This window comes from Rhodnius prolixus, unplaced genomic scaffold (assembly GCF_049639745.1).
Source record: "Rhodnius prolixus isolate KJV_2025 unplaced genomic scaffold, Rpr scaffold_4, whole genome shotgun sequence".
In the NCBI taxonomy this organism is placed as follows: Eukaryota; Metazoa; Arthropoda; class Insecta; order Hemiptera; family Reduviidae; genus Rhodnius; species Rhodnius prolixus.
In genome coordinates this window covers 51,504,208-51,516,471 of record NW_027411614.1, presented here as the reverse complement: position 1 = coordinate 51,516,471, position 12,264 = coordinate 51,504,208, and the positions used below count along the sequence as shown (strand labels likewise).

The following is a 12,264-nucleotide window of genomic DNA, read 5'->3' as shown; positions in this document are numbered from 1 at the left end:
GGGAGAAAGAATGATAGGAGATGTAGGGGGAGGCCGAGGGAAATCCTGAGTGTGCAGCAGGTACGTTTGAAGCTTGGACTATCAAAAGGCAGATAGGAGGGAGTGGGGTTGTGGAATGTAGGATTGCGGGCTGACCTCGCACACAGAGAAGACCATGTCTGCCCGGAGAGGGCATGCCTTACACCGTACCAACCTTGCCCTTACCAAATCCGCACGAACTCCTTCCCATAGAAGAACTTCAGTTCGTCTACAATGTTTGTTGCCGAAAATCTCTTACGTATCCAACTCTAACATTCACCACTGAACAATTACTTCTAGTTCAAGAAGTTTAAATAATGAAATTATTTTTGGAAGAACAATTACTATTGGCCGAGGACTTCACATGTTACTAAAATATAAGGCACGATTAAGTTAAGGGAGTCTATGCATTGGCTAGCTATCAATAGCGTGGTTTTGAATGGCGTGTTAACTGATAATTACGTCTGCTGTAACGCATCGGTTCCATGCAGAGCTAGTTGCCTGGATGGTGTCGCTGGAATTATAAGCGACAGGTAACTAATTCCAAAGTCTTCTTATTTCAGATAGTCAAATGGCTCTGTTGGTTATTTAATCCTACGAAGTCATTCCAAGGCCTCTGTGGAAATATTTGAAGTTATGAATGAGAACTGGTTGACAAACGAGATATTCTTGCCCAGGAGGATGATGAGTGGAAAAAAAAGCAGTGTGCAAGGAATCAGAAATGGCCCGAGGTGCCATGTTCCGCCTCTTAGTTTATTGGTTGAAAGGTACAAAAATTGTAATAACTAAAACCAAACAAGACTCTATACAATAAAACATAAATGAAGGATATAGGGGAACTGGAGGAAGTATCCTTCATGTGGCGATGCTTCAGCTGAGGACCGGTGCGAGGGTGACGCTCCTCAGCAATGGTGAGGAAATATCTTCAAGCTCACGTTACCGCCTTTCCGCCCTAGAATCATTCTAATTTTACGTCCAATCCAATAGCGCCCGATAACCCGAAGCTATCGTCAAAAAATGAACGGTCTGTTCCGCAGTCTACTCCCTTGAAATTCTCAAATACACTACTATGGAACCGCAATTTTCTGCAGAGTAAAGCAAATATTTACTAGCGCCTTTAATAGAAACATTTAAAATTCTCTTTGTCCATAATAGTGACGTCATGGAGAGAGGTAAAAGAAGGATAGTTTTGATCGGTTGCAAAACTGACAGAAGTTCATCTAATCCTGAAAGGCATTCATTCACGTGATGTGACGAGTGAAGTAACACTTCTGACCAGTTATTCACGTTATTCGCGTTTGATGTGTGTGTGAGACCAAGCTAGAGTTTTCACGATTTTTCCGTGATAATGGTTTATGGTGGAGGCACTTTTAGGAATTCACTTGCATTTCCACTTTCTGGTTAGTTGAATTCCCATGGTATTCCGGATATTGATTTTCCACTGGAAACACCTCAATCCAAATTTGGTGAGGGAGCAAAATCAAGCACATCAAAGTAATATCGCTAACTGTAATTTCGTTTCCCCTGGGAACCTTCAACTTAGCAAACAAACCCCTCAATCGGGAACTCCAAGATACTGGGCGGACTTGCGAATTTACTGGAGAGATTGTTTTCCCGTCATTGTTTCGAACTCAATTGAGCAAAACTATTTAGACTGAGTATTATATGAAGACTTATGGACACCTTGAAAACTACATGAATACGTCACCTTAAAACCTTTTTTGTGAAAGTATCCGAGAGAGGAGAGAAATTGCGTTTCTCTCCAAAGGAATTCTTAGGTTTTACCCCTTCTTAAATTAATGTTAAGTGAGTTAAATGTGGTGACAAAAATTCAGGTTTGAAAATACGCACGCATTGATACGTAACTAAGTGAAATCAAGGCATGGAAAGTCTGGGTGTCAAGTAGTTGGCGTTCGAATGACTTTCAGGTGACTTTATGATGTACGGGGGCGGGGTTATCAAAGTGCCCCCTCGACAATAATAAGGCAATAAACACCACCTTATCAAGCCATATTAAAGAGCTGGTCTTGCCTAAGTCTCGCTGCCATTTTTAATGCTGAACTGTGATGCTATAAAAAGTGATATCCGGTAACCGCGGCCTGGGTAAGTGAGGTTTTGTGTTTTAGAGGAGCCGGAAGTGTATGTTTCAGTTTCATGGACCAACTTTCCAATTTCCCCAAGTTCTGCTAACACCACATATTCCCCATTCTAACACAATGAAGACACCCTCCGCAGCAATATAATCCAAAAAGAGACTCGTCTCCTCTGTCGGTATTATCTATTTTATGACATGTTATCAATATTTTAAAGTAATAACTGGATTTTTATTACATAAACATATGGGATCTTGGGTAATAACTTTGGATCTACATAAAAAAAGCCTATATTTATGTAAGTAATTTTTGTTATTATTTACGTTATTTCACCAATAAAATAGAGAAAATAATTTTTTATTATAATTTCTTCGGTTCTTCTCCGATGTACTGAAATTGCAACCAAAACCGGCAACGTTCTTTCGTTAGGCAACTGGTGGGAAACATGCGCAGTAGAAGCGAACTGCTCCAGCTTCTTGATTAAGTAATTCCACATTCACAAGACTTAATCTTACCGCTAGTTTTGGTAATATTTGGTCCTCATTACAATATTAAAGAGATTCTTAGTTGACATTAATATTAATATGTTATTTTTGTGTACGAGTTGTGCCGACAGATCACACCCACACACACACAGCATCGCCGATTAAAAAAACGTTTTCGTGCTCAGAAGTCATTAAAATGAATTTTTTTTCCCCAAAATCAAAGAATAAAATCTGCAAGGGTGCGATTACTTTCTCTTGTGTGGCAGAGGAAGTGGCACAATTTAAAGCGCTAATTAGCTCAATTTCTTTAAATTTAAAGAACTAATTTCTTTTGGTTTCGCAGTTTCGGTGCAAACCGCAAACAAATATACAAATAAGGTATCTTGTCAGTTTCTTTGAAGCAGATCTCCTTCCTTGAAACCGCTCATCGTTACCAAAGAATCAAATCTATCTAGAACTTTAAAAATTAAATGGACTTTATATTTAATGGTGGTGGAGGTTAGATAAACATTCGGCTAAGATTTATAAGACTTTATAAGAGAAATGAATTCACACTAATATCTTACAGAATTTATAAGATATAGATCGTAAAAACCAGCGACGCGGGACGCAATCAAGGGAAATTGGTCTCTCTGTACCAAGGCTTCCTAGAATCCTGGAACTATTTACCATTCCTTGATTGCCAGATTTTAATAATAGAAATAGTACCTTGTTTCTTATTGTCTTAAGCCATTTTAATGGCTTAACACATTGTGAAAAATGGATTGGAGAAAAGTCAAGAATATTTAATTAGCAGCCATATGTATTGTAGATTTAATTAGAAAATGTGTATTTCTGTTGAGCAATATGCCAATTTTCGTTTATTCATTTTTCGATAAAATAACCTAACCTAACTTTTCTGCTTTTATCTTACACAGGAAGTACAAAACCAAACTGTTAATCTAGGCAACGTCTTTTTTTGTGCGTGTTTTTGAGATAAAATTTTTTATTGCGTAATTCGATTATTCATAAAATACCTACCGGGCAAAAATTGGTAAGAAAAATTGTAATAGTGTTTTTTCATTGAAACAATTAGCAATAAAGAATTGACCAATCATTGTCGCATATCGCAAGTGTGAAATGTAGGTGTTCTTTTGAACCAATAGGAATCCGGGATTGCTAGATTATCATACTTTCTTCAAAATGGCCCCGCCCTGACCAATGAGAACATAAACCTACATATCTAGTAAATGAAATATACTCTTTTTTCTTACAATATTTTTACTTTTTCCTTTTTCCTGGAAATTTGAACTTTCGAAAAAATTAATCGTGGAAGAAATCACAGAAAATTGTTTTAAAATTATAATTAATTTGTTTCATGCTTCAATGAAACTAATAATTTTCTATTTTAATTTTTTAAATAATTATTTTTAGTGAATTCTTTATTCACAAGTTTCTACTTCATTCTGTCTGTTTTCTCCCCCGTCTGACGGTGGAAGCTGAAGATGCCCATGTGTATGTGTGTTCCGTTACAGTTGAATTAATAAAATTGATTATTACATAGAATCTCGTAATTACTATTTACCTAATTTAAATATAAACAAAACAAAGACGAAATAATAGTTAAATGAATTGGATAAATTAAATGAGATTAAATCATCACCGTATACAGCTAAACTCATTCTTGTAATATCTTTTACTAATTTTCAATTTTTATTTCATTAATGAATCGAACAGAGTGGTTCACCAACTTTGCTGTTTGAGACTGTCCATCCTATTCCTGCAGTTTTTGCTCCTTTCATCACTTCGTGCAGCTTTTTCCCTCTCACGGAGTCGGCAGGCGAAGATTCGCCTGTCCGCCTCTTTAGAATTTAGTCAGCGTGAGTCGGAAAATTCGTTGAAAGTTCATGTTTATAATTAATTTAGGTTCCAATATGTAACAATTTGAATCAAAACCTGTGATAAAATTAGCAAACAAAAATGACCCGATTTTACCGTTTGTTATATTTTATTCTTCTTCAAGGTGACTCTAAATTTTCTAAAAACGTACTTTACATATATATCGTAATGACGTAGAATAAGCATGTTTTTTGTCTATTAGTTTAAAATTCTCAGAGAATATACTGTTGTTTAGTGGAGCTGGTGGAAAGCCGAAGACAATGCATAGAGCAAATGGCGTAGCAAAATATTAGCGGAAGGGGGATAGTGTCTATGATCCAATTTGAAGCGAGGAGACGGAAGGACACGTGGCTTGAAGCCTGTATCTACACCGTATCCAAAACAAATTAGCTTCCAGCCGTCAATTATTTCTTGAATAGCCCAATACCCAAACACCTATATTGTGGTATAGGCTGTAAAGTAACCACGTAGGGGATTAATAGTAGGGGTGCGGCTTCTTTTACTCTTGGGATAGGGGTTGGAAGATGAATCCTGTATTGGGGAGAGAGAAGCACAAGTGTAGAAGACGTTGTCTTTCAATATCTCTGGCACTGTCTGGGCCTGCAGACACATTTCCGATCCTATTCACCTGTCAGCTTCACCTAAATATCTGCACATTTTTTAGCATATTCCCTTCTGGCTATTACACAAAGGCAATATTCTTTGGACAATATTGCACAGCTTTATCTCCATTCAAATATTTTTGTTGCTCATTTTCTTTCTTTAACTTGCAATTTAGAATATTCTTCTATTACAATATTATTAGCTCGTTTTAAAATTCTCTGAGTGGATATAGAGGAAAAGAATGGTGCACGTGTGTATTCAAAACGTTCCAACTCGAAAACGAACAACCGCGAGCAGCTCAAATGTTATATTTCGTTAGAACCTGACAGTAACTATAAACACGCTTCTGCAAGAAGTGGCAGTGACTGCTCCCAGAACTGTTCCCCGCGGTTGCACTCGTTGATACATCACCTTTATTTAAAAAAAAAAAATTATAAGGGATTTTGATAAGGGCGTTACTGGGGGAGGGGGTTAGGCGCTTCCCTCAGTTCGACTTCACAGTGGAACGCTTCGCTTCACGATTTTGAGTGTCATCCTTGCGCAGGGGCCATGCTAATCTTCTCTCCAATGTTCCAATTTTAGTATATGTACCGCCGAAGCGAGTACTCGACTTCACAGTGAATAAGGTTGAAGGGAATGTGCTCGGAGTGAATGAGTTCTTGAAAATACAAGCCAGAAAACTCTTGGGAGTGTCTACTCCAGATGGTTGTATTTCCCTCGATTTTGTCGAACACCAATCCAGCTGAACTCTTTAATCTAAGTTCACTAAATACTCATTCAGGGCTTGCCACTGTTGCTCGAAACGTTGTTGAAAACTATCTTCTTCATTTTACTTTTTAATGGTTTGCAGAGAAAGTGGTACTTGAGTTTCAGTAGTGTCATATCCGGGATTCAACGGTTTTACGCTTTGTGCATCATTTCTGGGTAGTGAATATGTTGCTAAAGATGCGATCTTGCTAAAAATGTAAGAATTTCGTACCTGACAGACATAGACTAGACATCTTACTAAGAAGGAATGAGAAAGTGCGTCATTATAATTTCTGTTAGAAAGTGTGACGTTGAATAATACAAAACCTTGTTAGCACTGCTGACTCAATTTATTTCCTCATCCCTTTTACGGCCAGCAATATAAAAAGTGTTTATCATAATCAAACTGTAGCTCTGCTCTCGGAGAATTACTTTCTCTTCAGACACAGCCAGGGTGTAAGTTTATGTGAGTGAGCGGACATGTTGGTCCAAAGAGCCCTTACTTAAGAAAACAAAATCTAAGCGGTGGGTTTTGTCAGAGGTTTATCAGTTGGCAGGTGGTTTAATGAGCTTTGAGTAATAATCACACAACATGAAATCTTTAAAGGCGCCATGCCTCCGCTTCTGCGAGCTTTTACACCGACAGAGGTTTCGCTGCCCTTATTACTCATACATCCGGTAGCTTTCCCTATTGTTAATACCTTTATTTTTTTAGGTTAAATTATTTATTACTTCCAGAACTTATTATCTTTAGTTTATTTTTGACGTATTTGTCCGAAAATTACGGTATCTGTTATGTTTTTTAAAATGTTAAAATTCATTGTTGCCACCTGGTATTAAGTAACTAGTAATAGTTAGTGATGGTTTTGGTTTTCGTCCGTTTTTATTACATCATCCTACCGAAATTGTTGAGTTACGGGCAATAAATATTGTAAAAATTTTTTTTTTCTCACACCGGCGTTTCGAAATATTAATTTCGAAGTTTAATGTTGAGTTACATCATCATAACTGTTGTGACAACAGAACCACGTTGTGATGAGCGTTGTTTAGCCACTTAATAATAATAATAATAATAATAATAATAATAAAAAAAAAATTTAGGATAAAAAGTCAAAGATAATTTAGAAGAGTTTCAGCTGCGATTTCCATTTTTCAGATCTTTCCTCCAACTCCACCCACCCACGCACAGATACACAGATACTTGAACAAACATCAGTGAAGTTGCTCATCCGTTTAGTAGATTCCATCTAAACGATAATGACGAAAGGTCGAAGTAACCGGTTAAACCAGCGATTTTGGTTTTTAAATAGTTGTTAAGGGAAGGGATTAGCTTTGCGGTTAGCGTACTGGACTCCCACGCGGAGGTCCCGGGCTCGAATCCAGCTGCTGGCCCTTAGATTTTCTCTTCCTAGGAGCTTCTTACAGCTCACTGTCCGGTGATGGACAGTGTTGCCTGTAACGAGAGAAACTGTCCGGAGGCCGGCAGTGCACTGAAAAAAGCACCGGGCGCCAATAACCACCTTACCTTAGATGTTAAGGCGCCTTTTTTAAATAATTAAAATAGTTGTTCATAACCCGCTGACGCAGAATTAGGCATAAAACGGGACTACCTTGGCCACCGAGATATTCACAAACATACCGCAGCGGAACTGTGCGGAAGTTGCAGCTGTTAGAAGAAGAAGGAAATCACTCCTCTCGGCAACTAAATCAACCCCCTCCCACATGAAAACAATGTAAAATTTTGCAAACACAAATAATCTAATTAGCAGTTCTGAACCAATAGACGAAGTAAAACTAAAGCATCTGCTGAGAAACCGAAACGTCCAACTACTATAAAAAAATAGAAAATGAAAAATAACTAGATCAGTAGATGCATCTTCTAAATATGCAGGTAAACGTATTGAATAAAACGGATTAGCTGTTATTGTGTGTATGGTCATCGACAGCAGAGTAATCTTTTCTTTTTCTCCCTCTGATGATTTCAAAACGGAAATTTTTGATGAATGAAAAATCTCTAAATTGAAATCAACGATCGCAATATTCGTCTTAAATGAAGTTGGTTCAAGTAGAAGTCCGTGAATGGAACGTTGATTAATTATTCAAAAACATTCAACCACCCCATCATTTCTTCCATTATCTCACACAATTTTTTAATATTGCATGTGTTAGTTGGTTTGGCCTCGGGGATGTCGACCCCATGGTCACATATCCTCTAATGCATCCCCATCGCTTCATCTTTTCTACCCTTCCACAACCTATACAAATAAGTCCACAGACTTTCCCTTTTGTTCTTTTATTTGATCTTTTTCTTCTGCTCCCCTTCATGCAACATTTCGTTTCTGTTTCAGGTAAGAATTTTCTGCAACGACTAATCTTGGTAAGCAGCGCACTTGGAGAAGTATGAGAAAGAAGTTAACAGAGGAACTTCATTGAATGGAAAACGAAGTGCTTTAGGAAAATTCCAGAGGAAACCGTATGGGAGCAGGACGCCTTGTTTGGAAGAAGGGCAATGTGCTAGTCGCAATCTTTCTCTTTCTTTTAGGGAGTTTAAAATTAATCCTCATCTCTTAAAGATGAGTTGTAGACTGTGAACAATACTCAGCATGCCAACTGCGGCAACATGGCTTCAACTAGGGTTACTTGAGTTTTCAACCAAATCTGCTGATTTTCAGATTTACTTTCAGCTGCCAAAAGTGCCAGTCTCTATAAGTTTATTTTTATAATGTCCCGTCAGATATTCTAAGGACCAATATTATTTCAATGTCGTCTCGTAGTAAAATGGCCGATGTTAATGTTAGCCTCCCACTCAAGGTCTATGTACAAGAGCCAAAAATCATTGTGCCACTTTAATGTTAGCTATAATGATACTATTTCAGATTCACTTAGTTGGCTTAGATATTTCATGTAAGTTCGAGTTTGCTAATTTCTTGTAAATTATTATCTTGTTTTCAGTAATAAAGCCGAGCATAAAAATTAAAAACATAATATATATATATTTTATGACCAGAGATTGTTTAGGAGGAAGTAGAGAGGTAATCCGCCTTAATTAGTGTATTGAGGTTTCGCCGGAAGCCAAAGGTTTTTCACTTTGAAGCAATCCTGGCTTTCATTTAGATGTTGTGCATTTATAAAGTTAGAAAAGGTCATTTGGGCTTGATGGACTTTATCGGTGGTCCGTTCTCTTCTTTCAGCGAGAACAGTAAATTTAGTGAATCATCCGATCCATGGTGATGACGGACATTAATTTTATGATAATGATCTCTGACCATTAAAAAGGAACATTCCGCTCATATTGCCGAGTGTGCATGGCAGGATTAGCAGCCATGACCGCTCGCTATTCGCTTGGCATTATTGTTAGTGCCATCAGTTTGCATTTTAATTTGGTTCCAAACGCCAACGGCCACTTCTCATTCTACTAACTGGCGCTGTTCGATAAATATCGATATTCAAGACCGTGGTCATGGCAATTTTCAAAATTGCGTTTTCTGCAGAAACATATGTTTTGAAGAGCTTTTAAATTGAAAGCATATTTTTTAACAAATTGATTGAGTATGCAATCTGAAGTGACCCTTGCAAGTACTACAGTTACAGCTTGGATATGACCTTCAAACATTCAGTTCTCTATAGCCAGGAAGATGGGGACACTCTCCTTGTGCAGAAGGCCTAATGAAACATGCCTCGCCCTTAACTCTAAAAATAAACCTATTTGTTTCATTTAGATCACGTTCTCAAAGTGGTCGATATTGTTACCTCTCCCCCCGGAAGGGAAGAACGTACCAAAACTCTACAAGTTCCGTTCACAGATCTGACTTTTACAAAACACATTTAAAAATTAACGAGTTTCCGCACGTAATTTTCCAATCAGGGACCCACAGGGATTGCGTCGGCTCTGAGAAGGATGAACCCTCATATGACTTTCTCTTTAAATTAAATTTCTGAAAACTTGAAATTTGTACCAAAAAGACTTGATTATGTTGATCACACATACACTCACAAAACCACGGACGAATACAGTTCAGCCGCAGTTCAGTTTAGGCATTCTGACGTAATTTCAGTAGGAGAAAGTGAATATTAGAAATAAATCGTGCGAGAATGTTTATTTTTTGAGCTCCTATTTCCTGGCCAATGTGGACTGTATGTGTGAGAGGGTGAGTGTTTGACAGAGAGGGGCTGAGAGAACGGCACCGCAACACACAGTTATGATCGCATTCAGCTTTGATAAAGTTATTACTGTATCTTTCTTTACATCAGACTGCCGTTTGTCCTACGTCGCTTCACATGCGTACCGTGTTTTCCTCCCAGAGATAACATTAAAGTAATATATATATAAATATATATGTATAAACTAATCTGTTATGTAAATTAAATGAATGTGACGCCTCCAGTGAATCACGTTTCCGTGAGTCCGCGCTCGCGAGCTGTTCGTTAGGGTTGCGGCACGCACCCGGACTTCCTCGTAAATCAAGTACGATTTTATCAAGTTTCCTCCGCTCAGCCCTCTGGAACGAGATTACTGGGGGAACAGCAATAAGGTGGAAAATGGGGAGGATGTTATTTCGAGGGTTTGGGGGTACTGTAGTAGAAGAAACGTAAGTGTTTTACTGGGGCCAAGTGCTAGCTGCCATGTGATACTTAGTACTTGCCAGAGGACGCCACGACCCGACAAGTAATTTAGTTATATAATCCGGTTTGAGGCATGGCTGTCGTGGTTAGCGTTGCCAAGGTTGTTTACAGCGCCAACCTCAGTCACCACCTCAGACTGCACATAAAACTACCCCCCCACTACCTCACCTTAATTGAAACTACTACTTACAGAAGAATTGATTTTTTACCTTCTTTTTTCCTTCATATTTATAAATAATTAGTTGGTATTCGATTGGTGCATTTATTAATTGGTTTACTAAATAAACCGGAATACATAATATTTTTAGGTGCTATCCATAAGAAAGTGGTTTTCAGGAAATAGTTTATGTACTTCATCTGTCACCACTTAGTGATCCTCAAACTTGTTTTGGCAAAACATTGGACTTTGTCCTATTGATCAAAAATTCATCTATGACACAATAATAAAAAAAATACTACTGATCATCAACAAAGAGATGGGTGAGCTCGCATTCTTCCGGAGAGCAGTTCTATTCTCAGTTCTGAGATGAAAGAGCACAAAGCAAGATACTTTATCATCCATGTTATTTTGGAGCTTTTACTTAATGTAGGGGCCAAAATAATCAATCATAAGTTTGGTGTAATCATGAAATTTTTTCTATTTGAGTTGGAAAATGCGGTCTGTGTCGGTCTGCCATGTGTATTTGCCATCACTCAAATTCAAAAAAGCGTGCAGAGTTTAAATTTTACATTCTGTTGAGTATTAATAGAGAACCACCAATAAGTTTTTCGAGAGGAATCGTTCTCTTAGAGGCACCGTTTTTCCCTGATAAATTTTCAGTTTTTGAGAAATTTCGCTAAGATTACTCTAATTGATCAAAGGGAGATATTTAAGGATATCAGCAAATAAATGTTGCGTTTACTTATTTAGAGTATTTGATTGGTCCCAAGAGTACCATAGTCTTGTCAGGAGTTTCGCTTCGGCAAGGCTTTCTGCAAAAAAATATCTCATCATACAAATTACTCTTTAATCAGAAAGTTATTGAAAAATTCCAAACTGCCCCAAACGATAGATTTTATTCTTTAAGTAGAGATGCGTTGAAACTTGAAATAACTGGTTATAACATTGGAAAGCTCATTCTGCGTAAAGCGTGCAAAAATTTAATTCTTGTTTTTGGCAGTTAGAATTTTTAGGCCCCAGCCAATTTTAGGGGATTATTTTTGGAAAGAATTTCTTGATAATATAAATGAATTGGTCTATTATGGCACGAGTGTGCTCATAGGCGGGAGGGGCGGAGTGATTTCCGTGCTCAGGTTTGACCTTCAGAGGCGGAGCAGCAGCTTTACACCGGAGCAGATAGATACTGGAAACGTCTCGCGAGTTTGTCTAGTAAACCAGAGGCGTACTGCTGCCCGGCGATTAACTCTACAAGGTACAAACACCTCATTTAAGGTCAGAATCCGGAGATGGCTATTTGCGGGCCCATTTAGTGTGAGCGGTTAGCTCACAAGTGTTCACCAAAACACGTCCAGGCCTCTTTCTATCAGATCGTTCCACTTATTGCTAATGATCTCCTACTCATCCACACCCAGATCTTTGGCACGCATCCAAATTGTCCGCGTGCTTCGCAGCTTTCCCCACATGGTACTTGTAATCGAAGTGCGCTCTCTATCTAATCACACTCACATACATGTCTTAGCAGGTCCCTTTGCGCCAACCATCTTTAGATTCACTCACAACCGTTACTAGATTAGTTTGCAAGATGGAGTCACTACCAATGACCACTTAATCCACCAGACTATCGATTCCCTTCCGCTGCGACTAAATTGCATCGCCT

The 12,264-nt window shown here is 38.2% G+C and overlaps 1 protein-coding gene and 1 non-coding gene across 3 annotated transcripts in view; one reads left to right on the top strand and one right to left on the bottom strand.

Moving 5' to 3' along the window:
- Positions 1–12,264, top strand: part of LOC141455771 (protein amalgam) — a 553,007-nt gene that overhangs the window by 17,216 nt on the left and 523,527 nt on the right. The gene's annotated exons all lie outside the window — the stretch shown is intronic.
- LOC141456607 (U6 spliceosomal RNA) lies at positions 5,577–5,683 on the bottom strand. Its single transcript, XR_012459890.1, has one exon. It is a non-coding gene; the product is annotated as a U6 spliceosomal RNA (small nuclear RNA).